Genomic DNA, 22,583 nt, shown 5'->3' with positions numbered 1-22,583 from the left:
TGGAGAGAAAGAAAGCTCACCAGTTATTGGTGAGTAATGAGATAATCCATCATTAGGTAATGTGTGTATAACCAAACACACACACAGAGAGTATTGACACACAACACACCCGGCGTTGTTTTTTTCTAAATGCACAACACAGCGGTTGACCTACTATAACCTGTTTTCCTCGATGCAATTTACAATCCTAAATTGTACAGCCATGCATAAACAGACAGTTCGTTTTTGAATTGCGCTCAATTTTAGCTGTGATAAAGTGTGATATTGTCAAATGTATTATTTGCCGGTACGAACTGGATTTTGAATGATATTTTCTAATAACTGAATGCGTTCTGTCCTTAGGATCGTTTTCTTTGATAATTGAAGCCTGGTATTCACCTTCACAGATCTACCTGTTGGTAAGTCATCCATTCAACGCCACAAGAGGGCGACATTTCTACACATTTCACAAATGCCCTCTATAACTATGCACCTTTTAAATGTCAAACTTTATCCATAAATGTATCTTCTCACTATCATTGATCCTTTCCCCTTATTGTTAATTGTTACCTATTCTTTTTTTTCTGATTTTTTACTCCTTTACGTAGCCCTTTGTTGCTCAGCTTCAAAAACACCTTTTTCATTCTTATGCTCCAACACAATGTGACTTCCTGCGGTGTATTTCTGGCGTGGGAACGAGTTGAGGGCTTTGGTGAGAACACAGAAGTTGCCAAGATTATGTGACTACATCTTCCTGTATTTAACACCTTGCTCTGTTCCGCCCATTGGAAGCAGCCTGGGAAGGTTTTTTTTTTTTTTGCTGACAGAAAGGAAGAGGACATTTTAATCTCAGTTTATTGTCCATCTAAAAACCATTATGGTTTTGTTCTTATGAGATTTGATAAGAAGCCGTCTGATCTGTGTAAGGGCAGGCTGTAGGGCCGCGGGGTTACACATTCAAACCAAGCCCAGTGAACGGAGCATGATATTTCACATCCAAATAGGTCTAGGATATTTCAATCGTATTATATGGCACGAGATAGAATATTTTGAATGGTAGGAGATCAATGTATTATAGTTATTACTGTAACAGACGTCATTAGACCCAGTTAGACTATGTATGTGGAACATGTGGTACTACTTTTCCAACGTGGCTGTAAGAAAACAGACTGCTTCCTTTTGGATCTCACTTTGAGCGCTAGGCTGTGTTACTGTAAAAAGCACTTTGTGACAACTAAAAAGTTATTTATTGATTGATTATTGATTGATGTAACTAATGCATGTTCTCTACAAAACATCCTTCAACAATGTGGTGCTGGGCTGATAAAGTGTACATGACAAGATGTTTACTAATGCATTCTCTCTCTCTCTCTCTCTCTCTCCTCTCCTCTCCTCTCCTCTCCTCTCCTCTCCCTCCTCTCCTCTCCTCTCCTCCCTCTCCTCTCCTCCTCCTCTCCTCCCCCTCCCCTCTCTTCTCCTCTCCCCTCCCCTCCCCTCCCCTCTCCTCTCCTCTCCTCTCCTCTCCCCTCCCAGACACCAGCAACCCAGAGATGTTGATTAGTTTCTTTGCCATCCAGAGACAGCTGGGTGTAGGGGCCACCTGGTCTCAGAACGTTGAGAGCGGCCGACAGACGGAGTTAAGGTATTCTTACCGCTTCATCTGCAATGACAATTACTACGGGGAAAGTTGTTCCAAAATGTGCACGCCAAGGGACGACCGTTTTGGCCACTACACCTGCGACCGAGATGGCCAGTTGTCCTGTCTGCCCGGCTGGAAGGGGGAATACTGCGAAGAACGTAAGCAAACCGAGAGAAACCAATCGTTATCGAACCACAAAAAAAAAAGCACAACTCATTCCCCCTCTGGCCTATCAGAGTCCATGTCACACGTCTTTTACCAATATGTTGGATATACAATCACCATGTCTTCAATGATTATAGGCCTTTACTATAGGCCAGTGTTTTTTTTTCCTTCTAGCAAGCTTGGTCATCGTTTTTGATGCACTTTGGCTGTGCTGTTTCTTCCATGAGTATAGTTTCGCTGTGCTTTTAGTTTTTCCCGAGCTTGTTGGTACATCGTTTTCAGAGAGAGTGAAAGGTGTACAGTGGCTGTGGTTTACTTGTATACAGGTAGTCTGTGGCATCTGCCCGAGAGGTTTGGTTGTTAAATGGCACAGCAGTTGGTACTCGTAACAGCTGGAGGGTGACTGGTTCAAGGCTGATTTGATTTGGTTTTCCTCAATCGCTACATTGGTGGCAGCGGCGGGATGGATGCCACAGTCTCTCAGGGTTTGGTTGAAAGCTTGTGCTGATGCACTGGTCCTGTGAGAGATAGAGAGATAAATACAGTAACCTGCTGTACTCTGCTAAGAGGCCTTGACCTTTATGGCGCAGGAAGTTTTTATTTTCTTTATGCACGTAAAAAGGGCCACAGAAATAACAGTGTGAATATGAGGACATTATTGCCATGCTACATTGGTCTAAGAGGTCATCTCTGAGGACCACAGCATGTATAGTAAGTGTATGAGAAGGAGTCAGCCTTGTGTGTAGGCCCTATGCTGTAAGAAGGAGCTGCTTGCTGAATATGAGGACAAGCAACATAGTTGTACAAAACTCACAATATGCTTAAGGCATAGGTACTAGTGCACTATAAATGAGCACAAAAACAAAAGCTGATTCTCTTCTCTATGTTTTGGACAGAACAGAAAATGAATGAAGTCATACTATCACAGGGAGAACAGCCAGTTGGGAGGCAGGGTTAGTGCCAGTTGGGAGGCAGGGTTAGTGCCAGTTGGGAGGCAGGGTTAGTGCCAGTTGGGAGGCAGGGTTAGGGCCAGTTGGGAGGCAGGGTTAGTGCCAGTTGGGAGGCAGGGTTAGAGCCAGTTGGGAGGCAGGGTTAGTGCCAGTTGGGAGACAGGGTTAGTGCCAGTTGGGAGACAGGGTTAGTGCCAGTTGGGAGGCAGGGTTAGAGCCAGTTGGGAGGCAGGGTTAGAGCCAGTTGGGAGGCAGGGATAGGGCCAGTTGGGAGGCAGGGTTAGAGTCAGTTGGGAGGCAGGGTTAGTGCCAGTTGGGAGGCAGGGTTAGAGCCAGTTGGGAGGCAGGGTTAGGGCCAGTTGGGAGGCAGGGTTAGAGTCAGTTGGGAGGCAGGGTTAGTGCCAGTTGGGAGGCAGGGTTAGGGCCAGTTGGGAGGCAGGGTTAGGGCCAGTTGGCTGACAGGGTTAGTACCAGTTGGGAGGCAGGGTTAGTGCCAGTTGGGAGGCAGGGTTAGTGCCAGTTGGGAGGCAGGGGAGACAGGGTTAGTGCCAGTTGGGAGACAGGGTTAGTGCCAGTTGGGAGGCAGGGTTAGTGCCAGTTGGGAGGCAGGGTTAGAGCCAGTTGGGAGGCAGGGTTAGGGCCAGTTGGGAGGCAGGGTTAGTGCCAGTTGGGAGGCAGGGTTAGGGGCAGTTGGGAGGCAGGGTTAGTGCCAGTTGGGAGGCAGGGTTAGAGCCAGTTGGAGGCAGGGTTAGAGCCAGTTGGGAGGCAGGGTTAGGGCCAGTTGGGAGGCAGGGTTAGGGCCAGTTGGGAGGCAGGGTTAGAGCCAGTTGGGAGGCAGGGTTAGGGCCAGTTGGGAGGCAGGGTTAGGGCCAGTTGGGAGGCAGGGTTAGTGCCAGTTGGGAGGCAGGGTTAGGGGCAGTTGGGAGGCAGGGTTAGTGCCAGTTGGGAGGCAGGGTTAGGGCCAGTTGGGAGGCAGGGTTAGTGCCAGTTGGGAGGCAGGGTTAGGGCCAGTTGGGAGGCAGGGTTAGGGCCAGTTGGGAGGCAGGGTTAGTGCCAGTTGGGAGACAGGGTTAGTGCCAGTTGGGAGGCAGGGTTAGTGCCAGTTGGGAGGCAGGGTTAGTGCCAGTTGGGAGACAGGGTTAGTGCCAGTTGGGAGGCAGGGTTAGAGCCAGTTGGGAGGCAGGGTTAGAGCCAGTTGGGAGGCAGGGATAGGGCCAGTTGGGAGGCAGGGTTAGAGTCAGTTGGGAGGCAGGGTTAGTGCCAGTTGGGAGGCAGGGTTAGAGCCAGTTGGGAGGCAGGGTTAGGGCCAGTTGGGAGGCAGGGTTAGAGCCAGTTGGGAGGCAGGGTTAGTGCCAGTTGGGAGGCAGGGTTAGGGCCAGTTGGGAGGCAGGGTTAGGGCCAGTTGGCTGACAGGGTTAGTACCAGTTGGGAGGCAGGGTTAGTGCCAGTTGGGAGGCAGGGTTAGTGCCAGTTGGGAGGCAGGGAGACAGGGTTAGTGCCAGTTGGGAGGCAGGGTTAGTGCCAGTTGGGAGGCAGGGTTAGTGCCAGTTGGGAGGCAGGGTTAGTGCCAGTTGGGAGGCAGGGTTAGGGCCAGTTGGGAGGCAGGGTTAGTGCCAGTTGGGAGACAGGGTTAGGGGCAGTTGGGAGGCAGGGTTAGTGCCAGTTGGGAGGCAGGGTTAGAGCCAGTTGGAGGCAGGGTTAGAGCCAGTTGGGAGGCAGGGTTAGGGCCAGTTGGGAGGGCAGGGTTAGGGCCAGTTGGGAGGCAGGGTTAGTGCCAGTTGGAGGCAGGGTTAGAGCCAGTTGGGAGGCAGGGTTAGGGCCAGTTGGGAGGCAGGGTTAGGGCCAGTTGGGAGGCAGGGTTAGTGCCAGTTGGGAGGCAGGGTTAGGGGCAGTTGGGAGGCAGGGTTAGTGCCAGTTGGGAGACAGGGTTAGGGCCAGTTGGGAGGCAGGGTTAGTGCCAGTTGGGAGGCAGGGTTAGTGCCAGTTGGGAGGCAGGGTTAGGGCCAGTTGGGAGCAGGGTTAGTGCCAGTTGGAGGCAGGGTTAGTGCCAGTTGGGAGGCAGGGGACAGGGTTAGTGCCAGTTGGGAGACAGGGTTAGTGCCAGTTGGGAGGCAGGGTTAGTGCCAGTTGGGAGGCAGGGAGACAGGGTTAGTGCCAGTTGGGAGACAGGGTTAGTGCCAGTTGGGAGGCAGGGTTAGTGCCAGTTGGGAGGCAGGGTTAGAGCCAGTTGGGAGGCAGGGTTAGGGCCAGTTGGGAGGCAGGGTTAGTGCCAGTTGGGAGGCAGGGTTAGGGCCAGTTGGGAGGCAGGGTTAGTGCCAGTTGGGAGGCAGGGTTGTGCCAGTTGGAGGCAGGGTTAGAGCCAGTTGGGAGGCAGGGTTAGGGCCAGTTGGGAGGCAGGGTTAGGGCCAGTTGGGAGGCAGGGTTAGTGCCAGTTGGAGGCAGGGTTAGAGCCAGTTGGGAGGCAGGGTTAGGGCCAGTTGGGAGGCAGGGTTAGGGCCAGTTGGGAGGCAGGGTTAGTGCCAGTTGGGAGGCAGGGTTGGGGCCAGTTGGGAGGCAGGGTTAGGGCCAGTTGGGAGGCAGGGTTAGGGCCAGTTGGGAGGCAGGGTTAGTGCCAGTTGGGAGACAGGGTTAGTGCCAGTTGGGAGGCAGGGTTAGTGCCAGTTGGGAGGCAGGGTTAGAGCCAGTTGGGAGGCAGGGTTAGTGCCAGTTGGGAGACAGGATTAGTGCCAGTTGGGAAGCAGGGTTAGTGCCAGTTGGGAGGCAGGGTTAGAGTCAGTTGGGAGGCAGGGTTAGTGCCAGTTGGGAGGCAGGGTTAGTGCCAGTTGGGAGGCAGGGTTAGAGCCAGTTGGGAGGCTGGGTTAGGGCCAGTTGGGAGGCAGGGTTAGTGCCAGTTGGGAGACAGGATTAGTGCCAGTTGGGAGGCAGGGTTAGTGCCAGTTGGGAGGCAGGGTTAGAGCCAGTTGGGAGGCAGGGTTAGGGCCAGTTGGGAGGCAGGGTTAGGGCCAGTTGGGAGGCAGGGTTAGTGCCAGTTGGGAGGCAGGGTTAGTGCCAGTTGGGAGGCAGGGTTAGCGCCAGTTGGGAGGCAGGGTTAGGGCCAGTTGGGAGGCAGGGTTAGTGCCAGTTGGGAGGCAGGGTTAGCGCCAGTTGGGAGGCAGGGTTAGTGCCATTGGGAGGCAGGGTTAGGGGCAGGGTTAGTGCCAGTTGGGAGGCAGGGTTAGGGCCAGTTGGGAGGCAGGGTTAGGGCCAGTTGGGAGGCAGGGTTAGGGCCAGTTGGGAGGCAGGGTTAGTGCCAGTTGGGAGGCAGGGTTAGTGCCAGTTGGGAGGCAGGGTTAGCGCCAGTTGGGAGGCAGGGTTAGGGCCAGTTGGGAGCAGGGTTAGGGCCAGTTGGGAGGCAGGGTTAGGGCCAGTTGGGAGGCAGGGTTAGGGCCAGTTGGGAGGCAGGGTTAGGGCCAGTTGGGAGGCAGGGTTAGAGCCAGTTGGGAGGCAGGGTTAGTGCCAGTTGGGAGGCAGGGTTAGTGCCAGTTGGGAGGCAGGGTTAGGGCCAGTTGGGAGGCAGGGTTAGGGCCAGTTGGTTGACAGGGTTAGTACCAGTTGGGAGACAGGTTAGTGCCAGTTGGGAGGCAGGGTTAGTGCCAGTTGGGAGACAGGGTTAGTGCCAGTTGGGAGACAGGGTTAGTGCCAGTTGGGAGGCAGGGTTAGGGCCAGTTGGGAGGCAGGGTTAGTGCCAGTTGGGAGGCAGGGTTAGTGCCAGTTGGGAGGCAGGGTTAGAGCCAGTTGGGAGGCAGGGTAGCCAGTTGGGAGGGGGTTAGTGCCAGTTGGGAGGCAGGGTTAGTGTCAGTTGGGAGGCAGGGTTAGAGCCAGTTGGGAGGCAGGGTTAGTGCCAGTTGGGAGGCAGGGTTAGTACCAGTTGGGAGACAGGGTTAGTGCCAGTTGGGAGGCAGGGTTCGTGCCAGTTGGGAGACAGGGTTAGTGCCAGTTGGGAGGCAGGGTTAGTGCCAGTTGGGAGGCAGGGTTAGGGCCAGTTGGGAGGCAGGGTTAGTGCCAGTTGGGAGGCAGGGTTAGTGCCAGTTGGGAGGCAGGGTTAGTGCCAGTTGGGAGACAGGGTTAGTGCCAGTTGGGAGGCAGGGTTAGTGCCAGTTGGGAGGCAGGGTTAGTGTCTGGGAGGCAGGGTTAGTGCCAGTTGGGAGGCAGGTTAGTGCCAGTTGGGAGGCAGGGTTAGTGCCAGTTGGGAGGCAGGGTTAGTGCCAGTTGGGAGGCAGGGTTAGTGTCAGTTGGGAGGCAGGGTTAGCGCCAGTTACTTGAGGTTGATGTGTATGTCTCTTTACCAAACAAATTCATTAAAAAAAAACGTTTCAGTGAACATCTTAAAACATAAATCGTTACCAAACTGTTTGAGTCAGTCTGAACCGCAGTGTGACAACGGATCTGTCATCGGCGTCACTTGGCAGGTGAAGGAGAAATTTTACATGTGTTATGGTTGCATTTTAACCATGCGCAAAAATCCTTGAACCAGAGCAATTACATACCCAGCTACCGTCCGTAGTATAGAACAATGCACGAGAGATGAAGGAGATGGATCTCTCTCTCTCTCCACCCCTCCGTCGCACTCCCTGGCTGTGAGAGAGGAGCTTGTATTTCACTACTACTACTACTACCTGAAAGTAGAGCGCGTTCCTGGTCATTTAATCCCGGGCAGTTTGAACGTCACTGGCGGAACACGGGCTGCAGCAGCACGCGCCTGGGTTAATCGCAACGTTATTATCCGCCACGCGTCACCCAAGTCGTAGACTCCCTATTGTTGGGGGCTCGCGGGCCGCATAGCAGCTGCAAGTACGGTTCGCGCAGACAAGGAACAACAATGGTGGCAGCTGTCCGCTATTGAGCACGGGCATCTGTTTAGGACTAACCCGGACGTTTTCCGGCGGTCGCCAGCCTATACAACCGGAATCGGTGTCACAGAGAGAGATAGAAGAGAGAGACAGAGACAGAAGACAGACAGAGAGAGAGAGAGAGAGAGATATAGGGGCCATCTAGAACACAATACATACAAGCCATAAATTACCCAGCTTCCTCGGTCATGCTGTAGCAGTTTGGTGGTGTGACAGGTTCAGTTGGAGCTTGTGTCTCTGCCCTTTGAAATGAATAGATTTTGTGATGGAGATTGGCCTTAACGCTGAAGTAGCCTGAGGTGTGATATATGGCCAATATACCACTGCTAAACGGAGTGCCTGGACACAGCCCTTAGAGGTGGTATATTGGACATATACCACAAACCCTACTTGAAGTGCCTTATTGATATTATAAAACTGATTACCAACGTAATTGGAGCAGTAAAAATACATGTTTTGTCATACGGTCTGATATACTATGGCTGTCCAACCAAACTCACCAGTACACACAGGTTATAATGAAAGCTTTTAGAATGCATAATGCCTATTATAGCTTAGTTTTATTATAGCCTATACACATGCAAGCACATCTTTTGTGTTTTTTATGATGAGGCATCAGTAGGCTATAATATCCTTGAAATTGCCCGCTCTTTTAATGTACACGAGTTACTGTAATGAGAGCTTTGCCTATCGTGACTGTGGCTTAGATGCACATAGCGTAGTCAGATTGATTTGCTCCAAGGTCCCTGTATGAATATGTTTGCAACACTATAGATAACCCATGGATATCTATTGGTGCGTGTGTTCAGCCATCTGCCTCGAGGGATGCAGAAGGAAACGGAAACTGCTCCAGACCTGGCGAGTGTGTGTAAGTAATATAGAAATTATAAATGTGTGTGTGTGCATGTGAAGGAGACAGTATTTAATGCTACTATTTCTCTAAACTGGTCCAATATGTATATTCCATGTGACTCAACTGTTCAGCAGGAAGCAATCTATTTTTCAAAGCTGAAGATCAAGCAGCCAACTCTTTCTTTCTCTCTTTCTTGCGCTCTCCTTTCTCTCTCTTTCTTCTCTCTTTCTCTCCCTCTCTCTCTTTCTCTTTCTTTTAATTCTCTCCTCTCTCTTCTCCCTCTCTCTCTTTCTTCATTCTCTCTTCTTGTGCTCTCCTTTCTCGCTCTCTCTCCTCCTCTCTCCCAATCTCTCTTCCCTCCTCCCTTCTCTCTTTTCCTCTTTCCTCTCTCTCCCCTCCCTCTCTCTCTCTCTCCCTTTCTCCTTCTCTCTCTTTCTTTCTTTCTTTCTCTCTTTCTCTGCTCTTTCTCTTTCTTTCCTTCCTCCCTCTCCTCTCCTTTCTCCTCTTTCTCCTCTCTCTCTTTCTCCTCTCTCAAGATTTTGGTCAGAACTATAAGTATGCAGTTCACACAAAGTCTAGAATAGAATAATTGCTCCATATGAACATTTGTATAGAGGGGTTTCTGCAGTAAGGGAATGCATAAAATTGGTCCTTGTAGTCATAAAACTATGGTCAAGTGTTCTGCACTCTGTCTTAGAGGGATACCGTAGATGATTGGTTGTTCTTGCATGTACAACAGGTTGTTGAAGTGCACTGTTGTACAGTTATGTTTAATCAACCAATTACAATAAATCTATCAATTAAATTAACCAATCAGTCAGTCAATAAATAATGTATAGATAAATGATGGTATTCATGAAGGAACATGTACCTGAATTGCAGTTTTTAATGGTACATTACCTCTCCGTCTCAAGGTGCAGAGAAGGTTGGCAGGGTCCGTTCTGTGATGAGTGTAAGAAGTACCCAGCTTGTAAGCATGGCACCTGCCAACAGCCATGGCAGTGTAACTGTAAGGAGGGCTGGGGGGGAGGCTCTTCTGTGGACCAAGGCAAGAACACATCTACATCATCACCATCGTAGTTGCACCGAGAAATCTGACTGAAACATATCAGAACATTTGCAATAAATTATGTTTTTGATTCAAATACTGAGCCTAAAAGAATCCCCCAAAATAGAGAACCTTGACATGAATCTGTACATCAACATGATCTATCAGCTGTTATTATGCTAATCCAGTACAGTACGTCCAGTACAGGACAGTATGTTGACCTTACATACAGGAAGTTATGTTGACCTTACATACAGGAAGTTATGTTGACCTTACATACAGGAAGTTATGTTAACCTTACATACAGGACTATGTTGACCTTACATACAGGACGCTATGTTGACCTTACATACAGAAGTTATGTTGACCTTACATACAGGAAGTATATTGACCTTACATACAGGAAGTTATGTTGACCTTACATACACGAAGTTATGTTGACCTTACATACAGGACGCTATGTTGACCTACATACAGGAAGTTATGTTGACCTTACATACAGGAAGTTATGTTGACCTTACATACAGGCGTTATGTTGACCTTACATAACAGGACGTTATGTTGACCTTACATACAGGAAGTTATGTTGACCTTACATACAGGAAGTTATGTTGACCTTACATACAGGACGTTATGTTGACCTTACATACAGGACGCTATGTTGACCTTATGTTGACCTTACATACAGGAAGTTATGTTGACCTTACATACAGGATGTTATGTTGACCTTACATACAGGACAGTATGTGACCTTATGTTGACCTTACATACAGGAAGTTATGTTGACCTTACATACAGGAAGTTATGTTGACCTTACATACAGGAAGTTATGTTGACCTTCATACAGGAATTATGTTGACCTTACATACAGGAAGTTATGTTGACCTTACATACAGGAAGTTATGTTGACCTTACGTACAGGAAGTTATGTTGACCTTACATACAGGACGTTATGTTGACCTTACATACAGGAAGTTATGTTGACCTTACATACAGGACGTTATGTTGACCTTACATACAGGAATATGTGACCTTACAGTACAGGAAGTTATGTTGACCTTACATACAGGAAGTTATGTTGACCTTACATACAGGAAGTTATGTTGACCTTACATACAGGAAGTTATGTTGTCTTACATACAGGACTATGTTGACCTTATGTTGACCTTACATACAGGACGTTATGTGACCTACATACAGGAAGTTATGTTGACCTTACATACAGGAAGTTATGTTGCCTTACATACAGGACGTTATGTTGACCTTACATACAGGAAGTTATATGACCTTACATACAGGAAGTTATGTTGACCTTACATACAGGAAGTTATGTTGACCTTACAGTACAGGAAGTTATGTTGACCTTACATACAGGAAGTTATGTTGACCTTACATACAGAAGTTATGTTGACTTACATACAGGAAGTTATGTTGACCTTACATACACATTTCTGGGGGAAAATTATATTGTTTTATAATAATACAATGCTCAGAGCACGGATTTGTTAACAAGTAATACTTTTTTCTCAAAAGTTAGAGATCAAAATTATTGAGACCCCTAAAGTAAAATAAAGTAGTCGAAGTGAAGTATTTAGTCCTCTATTCCAGCATGCATGACTTCATCAAGCTTGTGACTCTACAAGCTGTGGAGCATTTGCAGTTTGTTTTGGTTGTGTTAAATGTTCTTGTGCCCAATACAAATGACTGGTAAATAATATATTGTGTAATTTTTGAGTCACTTTTATTGTAAATAACAACCATAATATTTTGTAAACCACTTCTACATTCATGGTGGATGCTACATGATGCAGAATAATGATGAGTGAGAAAGTACAGAGGGTCAATGATCATACCCCAAGACATGCTAATCTCCCCTGGTATGTAATGGTGAGTAGGTTAGCATGTCTTGGTGGTATGATATAAACTGCAACCTCCCCTGTTATGTAATGGTGAGAGGTTAGCATGTCTTGGGGGTATGATATAAATGCTAACCTCCCCTGTTATTGGTAATGGTGAGAGGTTAGCATGCTTGGTGGTATGATATAAAATGCTAACCTCCCCTGTTATTGTAATGGTGAGAGGTTAGCATGTCTTGGTGGTATGATTAAAATGCTACCTCCCCTGTTATTGTAATGGGAGAGGTTAGCATGTCTTGGGGGGATGATATAAAATGCTAGCCTCCCGTATGGTAATGGTGAGAGGTTAGCATGTCTTTGGGGGTATGATTAAAATGCTAACTTCCCCTGTTATTGGTAATGGTGAGGGGTTAGCATGTCTTGGTGGTATGATATAAAATGCTAACTCTCCCCTGTTTATTGTTAGCATGTCTTGTGGGTATGTAAAATAATATAATTGCCCCCCCAAAAATTGGTGCATACAATATAACTCAACATTTGATTTATTATTTTTATACAGTCATTATTGCTCATCTGTATCACGGGTGTCAAATGATTTAAAACCCACGATACATGTACACTATATGACCTTATATTTGACCTTTATTTGACCTATTTGACCTCTCTGCTCCCTCCCCTCTCAGACCTGAACTTCTGCACGCACCACCGGCCGTGTGTGAACGGGGCGACCTGTATGAACACAGGTTCAAGGCAGCTATACATGTACCGTCCCCCTGGGTTCACTGGGGTCAACTGTGAGCTGGAGCTGCAGGAGTGTGACAGCGACCCCTGCAAGAACGGAGGACTCTGCACGGTAAGCAGTAGTTAGATAGACATGTTAGAAGGGACAGCCCCTGCAGGAACGGAGGGACTCTGCCACGGTAAGCAGTAGTTAGATAGACATGTTAGAAGGGACAGCCCCTGTAGGAACGGAGGACTCTGCACTGTGGGTTAGCACTGTGGGTTAGTAAGCACTAGATGACCGCGTTAGATGGGACAATGCTGCTGCAAGAAACGCCCGTTAAGTACTACGTGCTAGATGGTCCTCTACAAGTCACTCAATGCCCAGGCTAGAAGCGACACAAAAGTGGCAATATTGTCAGAACTGATGAGCAGATGGGTACACTATATATACAAAAGTATGTGGACACCCCTTCAAATTACTGGATTCAGCTATTTCATTCGATCCACAGCCTTGCAATCTCCATAGACAAACATCGTCACTGGAATGGCCTTACTGAAGAGCTCAGTGATTTTCAACGTGGCACCGTCACAGTATACAATGACATTCTAGCTGATTCTATGCTTTCCAACTTTGTGGCAAACGTTTGGGGAAGGCCCTTTCCTGTTCAGCATGACAATGCCCCCGTGCACTAAGCGAGATCCATACAGAAATGTTTTTGTTGAGATCAGTGTGGATGAATTTGACTGGCCTGCAAGAGCCCCTGACCTCAAACCCACGAAACACCTTTGGGATGAATTGGGAACGCGGACTGCGAGCCAGGCCTAATCGCCCAACATCAGTGTTCGACCTCACTAATGATCTTGTGGCTGAATGGAAGCAAGTCCCCGTTAGTAATGTTCCACCATCTAGTGGAAAGCCTTCCCAGAAGAGTGGAGGCGTTTATAGCAGCAATGTTCAACATCTAGTGGAAAAAGCCTTCCCAGAGAGTGGAGGTGTTATAGCAGCAATGTTCCAACATCTAGTGGAAAGCCTTCCCAGAAGAGTGGAGGCTGTTATAGCAGCAATGTTCCAACATCTAGTGGAAAGCCTTCCCAGAAGAGTGGAGGCTGTTATAGCAGCAATGTTACAACATCTAGTGGCAAGCCTTCCCAGAAGAGTGGAGGCTGTTATAGCAGCAATGTCTCCAACATCTAGTGGAAAGCCTTTCCCAGAAGAGTGGAGGCTGTTATAGCGGCAATGTTCCAACATCTAGTGGAAGCCTTCCCAGAAGACTGGAGGCTGTTATAGCAGCAAAGGGGGGGACCAACTCCATATTACTACTCAATAATTGGTTATGAGATGTTAAGACAAGCAGGTGTCCACATACTTTTGGTCGTGTTATGTATTTAAAGGTAATGGGTATGAACTTCGCTGCCTGGACCTAGGTGGCCCACTAAATACCCAGCCTAAAAGAGACAATAGCGGAGTTATTGTCAGAACTGATATGAGAGGAAGGGGGAAGGATTGCATTTTTAGAAACGACTGTAATCCGATCTGTCTTGACCTTAGATCTTAACTCTTTCCCTTTATAGAACCTGGATGTTGGCTACAGGTGTTCGTGTCCTCAGGTTTCGAGGGTTCCAACTGTGAACACAGCCTGCCTGACCTGTGCTGACTCCCCCTGCTTCCACAGCGGGCAGTGCCATCAGAAGGACAACGGTCGCAGCTACATCTGCGAGTGTCCTCCCGGATACACAGGACTCAACTGTGAGAAGAGAGTGGACAAGTGCACATCTCTTCCCTGTGCCAACGGTATGCTACGGCCTCTTTCCACCTCTTCTATCCGCTATCTCTCCTCTCCAGCACCCCCCCTCTTCCCCTGAATTCCTCAGGCAGGTTGGAAGTGTGTGATGGAACTACTGTCTCTCTCCCCCCCTCTTCTCTCTCCCCCCTCTTCTCTCTCCCCCCTCCTCCCCTTCCTCTGAATTCCTTTTGGGCCGGCTGTCATCTGGAAGTGTTATTGAACAACAGGAATCTGTGGGAACTGTGTGTCTATTGTGCTGGATGTAAACATGTGATGGCTTCCAGTCGGCTTCAAGGAATGTCACCCAATACTGTTAATAATGGACAAATAATGTGATAATATCAAATCCACATGGGCTTGGTTCACGGTGACCTTCTTAGAGACGCAATCATGCTTTTTGTGGTGCATGGATTTAGTGATGAAGGGAAAGGCCAGAATAATTCAGACTGAGACTTCGCATCTGATGGTTACTGAGGACCTCAAGATGTGTAGTGTGAAGTACTGGAAAGGTGGATACCTAGTCAGGTGTACAACTGAATGTATTCAACTGAAATGTGTCTTCTGCATTTAGCCCAACCCCCTCTGAATCATAGAGGTGTTTGGGAGTGGGGGTGGGGGGGGGGGGCTGCCTTAAATCAACATCCACGTCTTCAGTGCCCAGGGAACAGTGGGTTAACTGTCATGCTCAGAGGCTGAATGACAGATTTTCACCTTTTCAGCTCGGGGATTCGATCCGGCAACCTTCCGGTTACTGGCGTAACGCTCTAACCACAGTGATGTAGTATGACGTAGTGACGGAGTGGGAAGTAGTGTGACATAGTATGACGTAGTGACGGAGTGTGACGTAGTCACGTAGTGGTGTAGTGACATAGTGGTGTAGTGACATAGTGGTGTAGTGACATAGTGACGGAGTGTGACGTAGTCACGTAGTGGTGTAGTGACATAGTGGTGTAGTGACATAGTGACGGAGTGTGACGTAGTCACGTAGTGGTGTAGTGACATAGTGGTGTAGTGACATAGTGGTGTAGTGACGTAGTGGTGTAGTGATGTAGTGGTGTAGTGGTGTAGTGATGTAGTGGTGTAGTGACATAGTGGTGTAGTGATGTAGTGGTGTAGTGATGTAGTGGTGTAGTGGTGTAGTGATGTAGTGGTGTAGTGACATAGTGGTGTAGTGGTGTAGTGATGTAGTGGTGTAGTGACATAGTGGTGTAGTGACATAGTGGTGTAGTGACATAGTGGTGTAGTGATGTAGTGTAGTGTGTAGTGGGTAGTGACGTAGTGGTGTAGTGACATAGTGGTGTAGTGACGTAGTGGTGTAGTGACGTAGTGGTGTAGTGACGTAGTGGTGTAATGTGTAGTGACGTAGTGGTGTAGTGACAGTGGTGTAGTGACGTAGTGGTGTAGTGACGTAGTGGTGTAGTGACGTAGTGGTGTAGTGACGTAGTGGTGTAGTGACGTAGTGGTGTAGTGACGTAGTGGTGTAGTGACATAGTGGTGTAGTGACGTAGTGGTGTAGTGACGTAGTGGTGTAGTGACGTAGTGGGAAGTAGTGATTGTTTCTGGACAGGGCCTATTGTGTATGTCTGCATGCGTGTTCTCTCCCCCAAGACCTTGACCCCTGAACCCCTGTGTGTCTCTCTCCAGGCGGTCTGTGTTTGATCCACGGTGGCGTGCGTCTATGTAGCTGTCGCTCCGGTTTCACTGGCCAGCGCTGTGAGATCAACATCAACGAGTGTGCCGGGAACCCCTGCACCAACGGAGGGACCTGCCTGGACCGCATCAACGACTACACCTGTGCCTGCCCCCCGGGGTACGCCGGACGAAACTGCGACCGCAGCCTGGACGAGTGCTCCATCCGCCCCTGTCTTAACGGAGGGCTCTGCACCGGGGGAGGAGGGCCAGGGAAACCCCCTGCCACCTGTATCTGTCCCGCTGGCTTTACCGGAACACGCTGCCAGTTCTTTGCTGTGACCCTGCCGGTGGGTGGGGAGAGGATCAATGGAGAGGGCCAAGATGGCTTCCAGTGGGCGGCAGTTTCCTTGGCTGTAGGGCTGGTTGCATTGCTGGTGCTGCTATGCATGGTTGGGCTGGCTCTACGGCACATCCACAGGCAGACCGGCATGGACAGGGGAGATGGGGAGACCATGAACAACCTATCAAATGTACAGAGGGATAACCTAATCCCGGCTTCCCAGCTGAAGAACACCAATCAGAAGGTGGGACTGGAAGTGGACTGCGAATCAGAGAAGTCAAACTTCATCCATAAGAACTATCAATTGGACTTGTATAGTAACGCAAAGTCAAAGGAGTTGAAGGATGATACGTCGCAAGAGGATAAAAGCAAAAGTCATGTGATCTATGACAAGTGTTTAGAAGAGAAAATACCGCTGAGTAGAATGTACAGGTAAGAAAACTAATTTTTTGTCTAAATTAAGCTTTTCGATGAGTTTTATCTTGATTCTGAAATGTTAGACCACATCTGCAAACATGAAGATCTAGCCCAACTGCTTCTGCAATGACACATTGAGACATAGGCTACTTACAGCTCTATACTTACAGCTCTATACTTACAGCTCTAGGAAACTGTTTCAGTACAGCTCTATACTTACAGCTCTATACGTACAGCTCTTTACTTACAGCTCTAGGAAGCTGTTTCAGTACAGCTCTATACTTACAGCTCTATACTTACAGCTCTAGGAAACTGTTTCAGTACAGCTCTAGGAAACTGTTTCAGTACAGCTCTTTACTTACAGCTCTATACTTACAGCTCTTTACTTACAGCTCTAGGAAACTGTTTCAGTACAGCTCTATACTTACAGCTCTATACTTACAGCTCTATACTTACAGCTCTAGGAAACTGTTTCAGTACAGCTCTATACTTACAGCTCTATACTTACAGCTCTAGGAAACTGTTTCAGTACAGCTCTATACTTACAGCTCTATACTTACAGCTCTAGGAAACTGTTTCAGTACAGCTCTATACTTACAGCTCTATACTTACAGCTCTAGGAAACTGTTTCAGTACAGCTCTTGAAAACAGCTCTATACTTACAGCTCTATACTTACAGCCGTAATTCAATATGTGTGTGAAAGGTAAAGGCCATTCTATGGGCTCTACATCTTTTCTGATACACCCACCCAAAATGTTCAATGTTGATTGTATGAATCTGAAACTTGTTGATTGATTGAATTATGCATTCTATTAATGATGTTGTTTCGATGTTCAAATTTTTCCAAATTCTTCACCTACTTTTATTTTGTGCAAAATAACAGGCATTTCGGTGATAACAGAGATACATAGAGGACTCTATATGGATATAACTAATTTTGCTATAGATGTTGAGTTTATGGGGCTGCCACCATTTTAAAGTAGCCGACTTGTTGGAAGTGCTCAGCCAATGATCAGAGAGTTGGATTGCCTATGGCTTGTAAACCAAAAAATAAGGTCATATCCCAGAGCCAAGATTTATACCAGGACATTGGTCCCAAGATTCAACCCAGTTAGTTAACACCATGACAAGTTAAAGACCAAATGTATGAGGTTTCCAGAACAAGACCACTCATCCAGACTCTATAGGCCGTTGCTTCATTAGTAAGAAAGTAAAGTAGAGTACGCTTGAGTACAGTACAGTAGGGTAGAGTGGAGTGGAGTGGAGTGGAGTGGAGTGGAGTAGAGTAGAGTACAGCAGAGTAGGGTACAGTAGAGTAGAGTAGAGTACAGTAGAGTAGAGTAGGGTACAGCAGAGTTGGGTACAGTAGGGTAGAGTAGAGTAGGGTACAGTAGAGTAGGGTACAGTAGGGTAGAGTGGAGTGGAGTAGGGTAGGGTACAGCAGAGTAGGGTACAGTAGAGTAGAGTACAGTAGGGTAGGGTACAGCAGAGTAGGGTAGGGTACAGTAGAGTAGAGTACAGTAGGGTGGGGTACAGTAGAGTAGGGTACAGTAGGGTAGGGTACAGTAGAGTAGAGTAGGGTACAGTAGAGTAGAGTAGGGTACAGTAGAGTTAGGTACAGTAGAGTAGGGTACAGTAGAGTAGAGTAGGGTACAGTAGAGTTAGGTACAGTAGGGTAGAGTGGAGTGGAGTAGCGTAGGGTACAGTAGAGTTAGGTACAGTATAGTAGGGTACAGTAGAGTAGGGTACAGTAGAGTTGGGTACAGTAGAGTAGGGTACAGTAGGGTAGGGTACAGTAGAGTAGGGTACAGTAGAGTAGAGTAGGGTACAGCAGAGTTGGGTACAGTAGGGTAGAGTAGAGTAGGGTACAGTAGAGTAGGGTACAGTAGGGTAGGGTACAGTAGAGTAGAGTAGGGTACAGCAGAGTTAGGTACAGTAGGGTAGAGTAGAGTACAGTAGAGTAGGGTACAGTAGGGTACAGTAGAGTAGGGTGCAGTAGGGTACAGTAGAGTAGGGTACAGTAGGGTACAGTAGAGTAGGGTGCAGTAGGGTACAGTAGAGTAGGGTACAGTAGAGTAGAGTAGAGTAGGGTACAGTAGAGTAGGGTACAGTAGGTTAGAGTAGGGTAGGGTACAGTAGAGTAGGGTACAGTAGGGTAGAGTAGGGTAGGGTACAGTAGAGTAGGGTACAGTAGGGTAGGGTACAGTATAGTAGGGTACAGTATAGTAGGGTACAGTAGGGTAGAGTACAGTAGGGTAGGGTACAGTATAGTAGGGTACAGTAGGGTAGAGTACAGTAGGGTAGGGTACAGTATAGTAGGGTACAGTAGGGTAGAGTACAGTAGGGTAGGGTACAGTATAGTAGGGTACAGTAGAGTAGGGTACAGTAGAGTAGGGTTCAGTACACTACAGTATAGTAGGGTACAGTAGAGTAGGGTACATTAGAGTAGGGTTCAGTACACTACAGTATAGTAGGGTACAGTAGAGTAGGGTACAGTAGAGTAGGGTACAGTAGAGTAGGGTACAGTGGGATAGGGTACAGTAGAGTAGGGTACAGTAGAGTAGGGTTCAGTACACTACAGTAGAGTAGGGTACAGTAGGGTTCAGTACACTACAGTATAGTAGGGTACAGTAGAGTAGGGTACAGTAGAGTAGGGTACAGTAGAGTAGGGTACAGTAGAGTAGGGTACAGTAGGGTAGGGTAGAGTAGGGTTCAGGAGAGTACAGTAAGGTAGACAGCCACCTGTGTGTAAACAATGACTTTGTACTATATTATTGTAACAATATGTTTGTTCTTGTCTTGGATTGAATTAGAACATATCACGATGTAAATAATTGTCCTAGATTTTTGAGTTATGTTTGGGGTGGGACGGCCATTTTACACCACTTCTGTAGAATCACCCATTGATATGTTTTCCCTCTCTATACCTCCGTCTGCCTGTACATTCGTTTCCACCCCCATCAGTAGACTACCCGATGCATAGCCTAGTTTGACCATATGCTTCTACTTTTAAGGTGGACTGACTGAGTGTGTGTGTTGATTTATGGTGTTGCAGTGAAAAGTCGGAGTGTAGGATATCAACGATATGTTCCCCTCGAGACTCTCAGATCTACCAGTCCGTCTTTGTTATAGGAGATGAGCGGAGGACGTGCGTCATAGCAACAGAGGTAAGGATAAATACATACCAAAAAAATATATATATACTTTTTCATCAGTACTTATTTTGCGGTTTCCCCTCTACAGCGTTTCATGTCACACTTATGGTCAATTACAAATGCTGTACATTTATTCTTGGTGATGTTATGTTTTTTATAGATACACATTATTTGACTTAAACATAAGCCAGGGAAATATCCTGTAAGCCTATATGGTGTAATCATGTATGCCAAGTCAATATGGTGAAATAATCTTATATGGAAATGATCTCACTAAACTATTAAAGTGTATCAAATCACTGTACATCAAACTGACAATTTGATGGCCTAGAAAGGGGATATAGTGAGCCTGAAACAGCCTCACTCATCCCACAGAGTTGGATCCCCTGGACTGCTCTCTCTGCACATGCTTCAGATACGTTGAAAGCTTTAACATTACATAGTCTCGCGTTTGAACACAAGCCTATGCATATGGTTTTGATACGTTTAAAGCTTTACTTTGTCTCACAAGCCCTATGTTTTAACATAGAAGCGCTGAGTGTAATTGAAAGCAGGATGAGCCAAGCAAAAACATATAGCATACCCGTAAGACTAGATAACAGAACAGTTTCCCTGTTCATAGATAACAAGGGAATGTTACCACACTGTTTCCCCAGTTCCCACTGCTTGCCTCTAAGTCTTGTTCCTCTCTTCCTCCCCAGGTATAAGCTGTGAGGGGTATGAAGAAGCGAGGAAGCGAAAGAGGAGAAACACAATCGAGGCAGAATTAATTTTTTTTCTGGATTGTTTACAAAAATCTGAGAAGAGACTGTTTCTGATGTCACTGCTGCTCTGGAACACTTGAGAAATGGAGAGAGAGAGAGACGATAAGAGAGAGAGAGAGAGAAAGATGGACGAACCTCTCCTCTTCTCTGTAAACGAACTAATGAACACTAGCCTGAAAACTTTATTGAACTTTAACATCGACCGAGTGTTTGTATACAAAACGTGTACAGTAGCAGTCATGAAACTTTTGACTTCTGGGAACGGTTAAACAAATGGTTAAATCAACTGTTAAACGGTTAAAAGACTGACTGAACTGCACAGAGTGTGGAGGGAACTGGTAGAATGTCAGCAAGCAAAACATTTGAACTGAACTCATGTGTCCTTGGCAGCAATGGAGGAGAGAGTAGGTGAAACAGGACAAATAGATGACCCCTGACCTCTCAGTTGACCCCTGCCCGACCTAATCATGGGGACTTCGACAGCCAAGTAATCAAAATGGAGGCACGGGGACTTCGACAGCCAAGTAATCAAAATGGAGTTGACTGAAATTCTACTGATCTTTAACCCCCTAGCCGGCATAATTCACCAGCTATGCAAGACCCAAGGTCCAGGGTGGAGCCAACTCGCTGAAACTGACCAACCAACCGCAAACAACCAACCGACTAGTCGTTGAAACCCACAGACTAACCACAACAAAACACTGAGAACGATATCTGATTGAACAAACGAACTAACGTCTCAACTGTCAATCACTCCAAACAAAACGCCTGGTCGAACTTTTCCAGACGTTTTCATTCCATGCAAATGGTGAAAAGATCCAGGCCAAAATTACTAGAAGCCTAAACAAGAGTTTCAATGCTAAAACTAAACACTTGTCTCTTCATGGAGCACTTTAACACCAAAAATAAAAACACAAGTGGGAAAATACAATGTTATCCATCAACAGGAATTTGGAGGAGGATACATCTAAATGGAGCCCTATTCCCTATATAGTGCACTACTATAGACCAGAGGCCTATTCCCTATATAGTGGTACTACTATAGACCAGAGCCCTATTCCCTATATATAGTGCACTACTTTAGACCAGAGCCCTATTCCCTATATAGTACACTACTATAGACCAGAGCCCTATTCCCTATATAGTGCACTACTATAGACCAGAGCCCTATTCCCTATATAGTGCACTACTATAGACCAGAGCCCTATTCCCTATATAGTGCACTACTATAGACCAGAGCCCTATTCCCTATATAGTGCACTACTTTAGACCAGAGCCCTATTCCCTATATAGTGCACTACTATAGACCAGAGCCCTATTCCCTATATAGTGCACTACTATAGACCAGAGCCCTATTCCCTATATAGTGCACTACTATAGACCAGAGCCCTATTCCCTATATAGTGCACTACTTTAGACCAGAGCCCTATTCCCTATATAGTGCACTACTATAGACCAGAGCCCTATTCCCTATATAGTGCACTACTATAGACCAGAGCCCTATTCCCTATATAGTGCACTACTATAGACCAGAGCCCTATTCCCTATATAGTGCACTACTATAGACCAGAACCCTATGGCCTCCTGAGTGGCACAGCGGTCCAATGGCGCTGCATTTCAGTGCTAGAGTCGTCACTACAGACCCTGGTTCGATTCCAGGCTGTATCACTAACCGACCGTGATTGGGAGTCCCATAGGGAGGCGCACAATTGTCCCAGCGTCGTCCGGGTTAAGGTTTGGCCGGGCGTAGGCCGTCATTGTAAAACAAGAATTTGTTCTTAAACTGATTTGCCTAGTTAAATAAAAACAATAATAATAAAAAAATAAACAATTTAAAGTCGTGCACTATTTAGGGAATAGGATGTAATTTGGGAGGTAACCAAACAGCCCTGACATGAAGGCGAATAGAAAGACACTGTCATACCACTGCCTGCCTATCATTTCTTGGTGAAATTACAGAACCAATGTCATTTTTTTTAAATTTTTGTTTATGATTATTTCCAGAGTTTAATTTAAATATTGATTGACACAACTGCTCTTTATATGTTTTATAATATTATTTTGTATATAAATGGATATTTATAAGGACAAAACTTCTGAAGAATAAAATACTTATTTCCTTCAATAAAACTGTTGTTCATTTTGATGCCGGTGAATGAAAAGTGAGATTAGTTTGGTGTTTTTTAATAATGAAGAACTATAACTGATGCTTAGTGTTTTTCTCTAAGTGAGACAGGTAGTTAGTAGTTAGAGCAGGTAGCCTAGTGGTTAGAGCAGGTAGCCTAGTGGTTAGAGCAGGTAGCCTAGTGGTTAGAGCAGGTAGCCTAGTGGTTAGAGGCAGGTAGCCTAGTGGTTAGAGCAGGTAGCCTAGTGGTTAGAGCAGGTAGC

The 22,583-nt window shown here is 46.9% G+C and overlaps 1 pseudogene; it reads left to right on the top strand.

The window, feature by feature from the left end:
• The first annotated feature begins 8,100 nt into the window (after positions 1-8,100).
• LOC115184033 (delta-like protein 4) lies at positions 8,101-21,101 on the top strand (annotated as a pseudogene).
• The last annotated feature ends 1,482 nt before the right edge of the window (positions 21,102-22,583 follow it).

The sequence above is a fragment of the Salmo trutta genome, unplaced genomic scaffold, assembly GCF_901001165.1.
Source record: "Salmo trutta unplaced genomic scaffold, fSalTru1.1, whole genome shotgun sequence".
NCBI lineage: Eukaryota > Metazoa > Chordata > Actinopteri > Salmoniformes > Salmonidae > Salmo > Salmo trutta.
The sequence above is the reverse complement of the archived record's forward strand: the minus strand, read 5'-3'. Positions and strand labels throughout refer to the sequence as shown.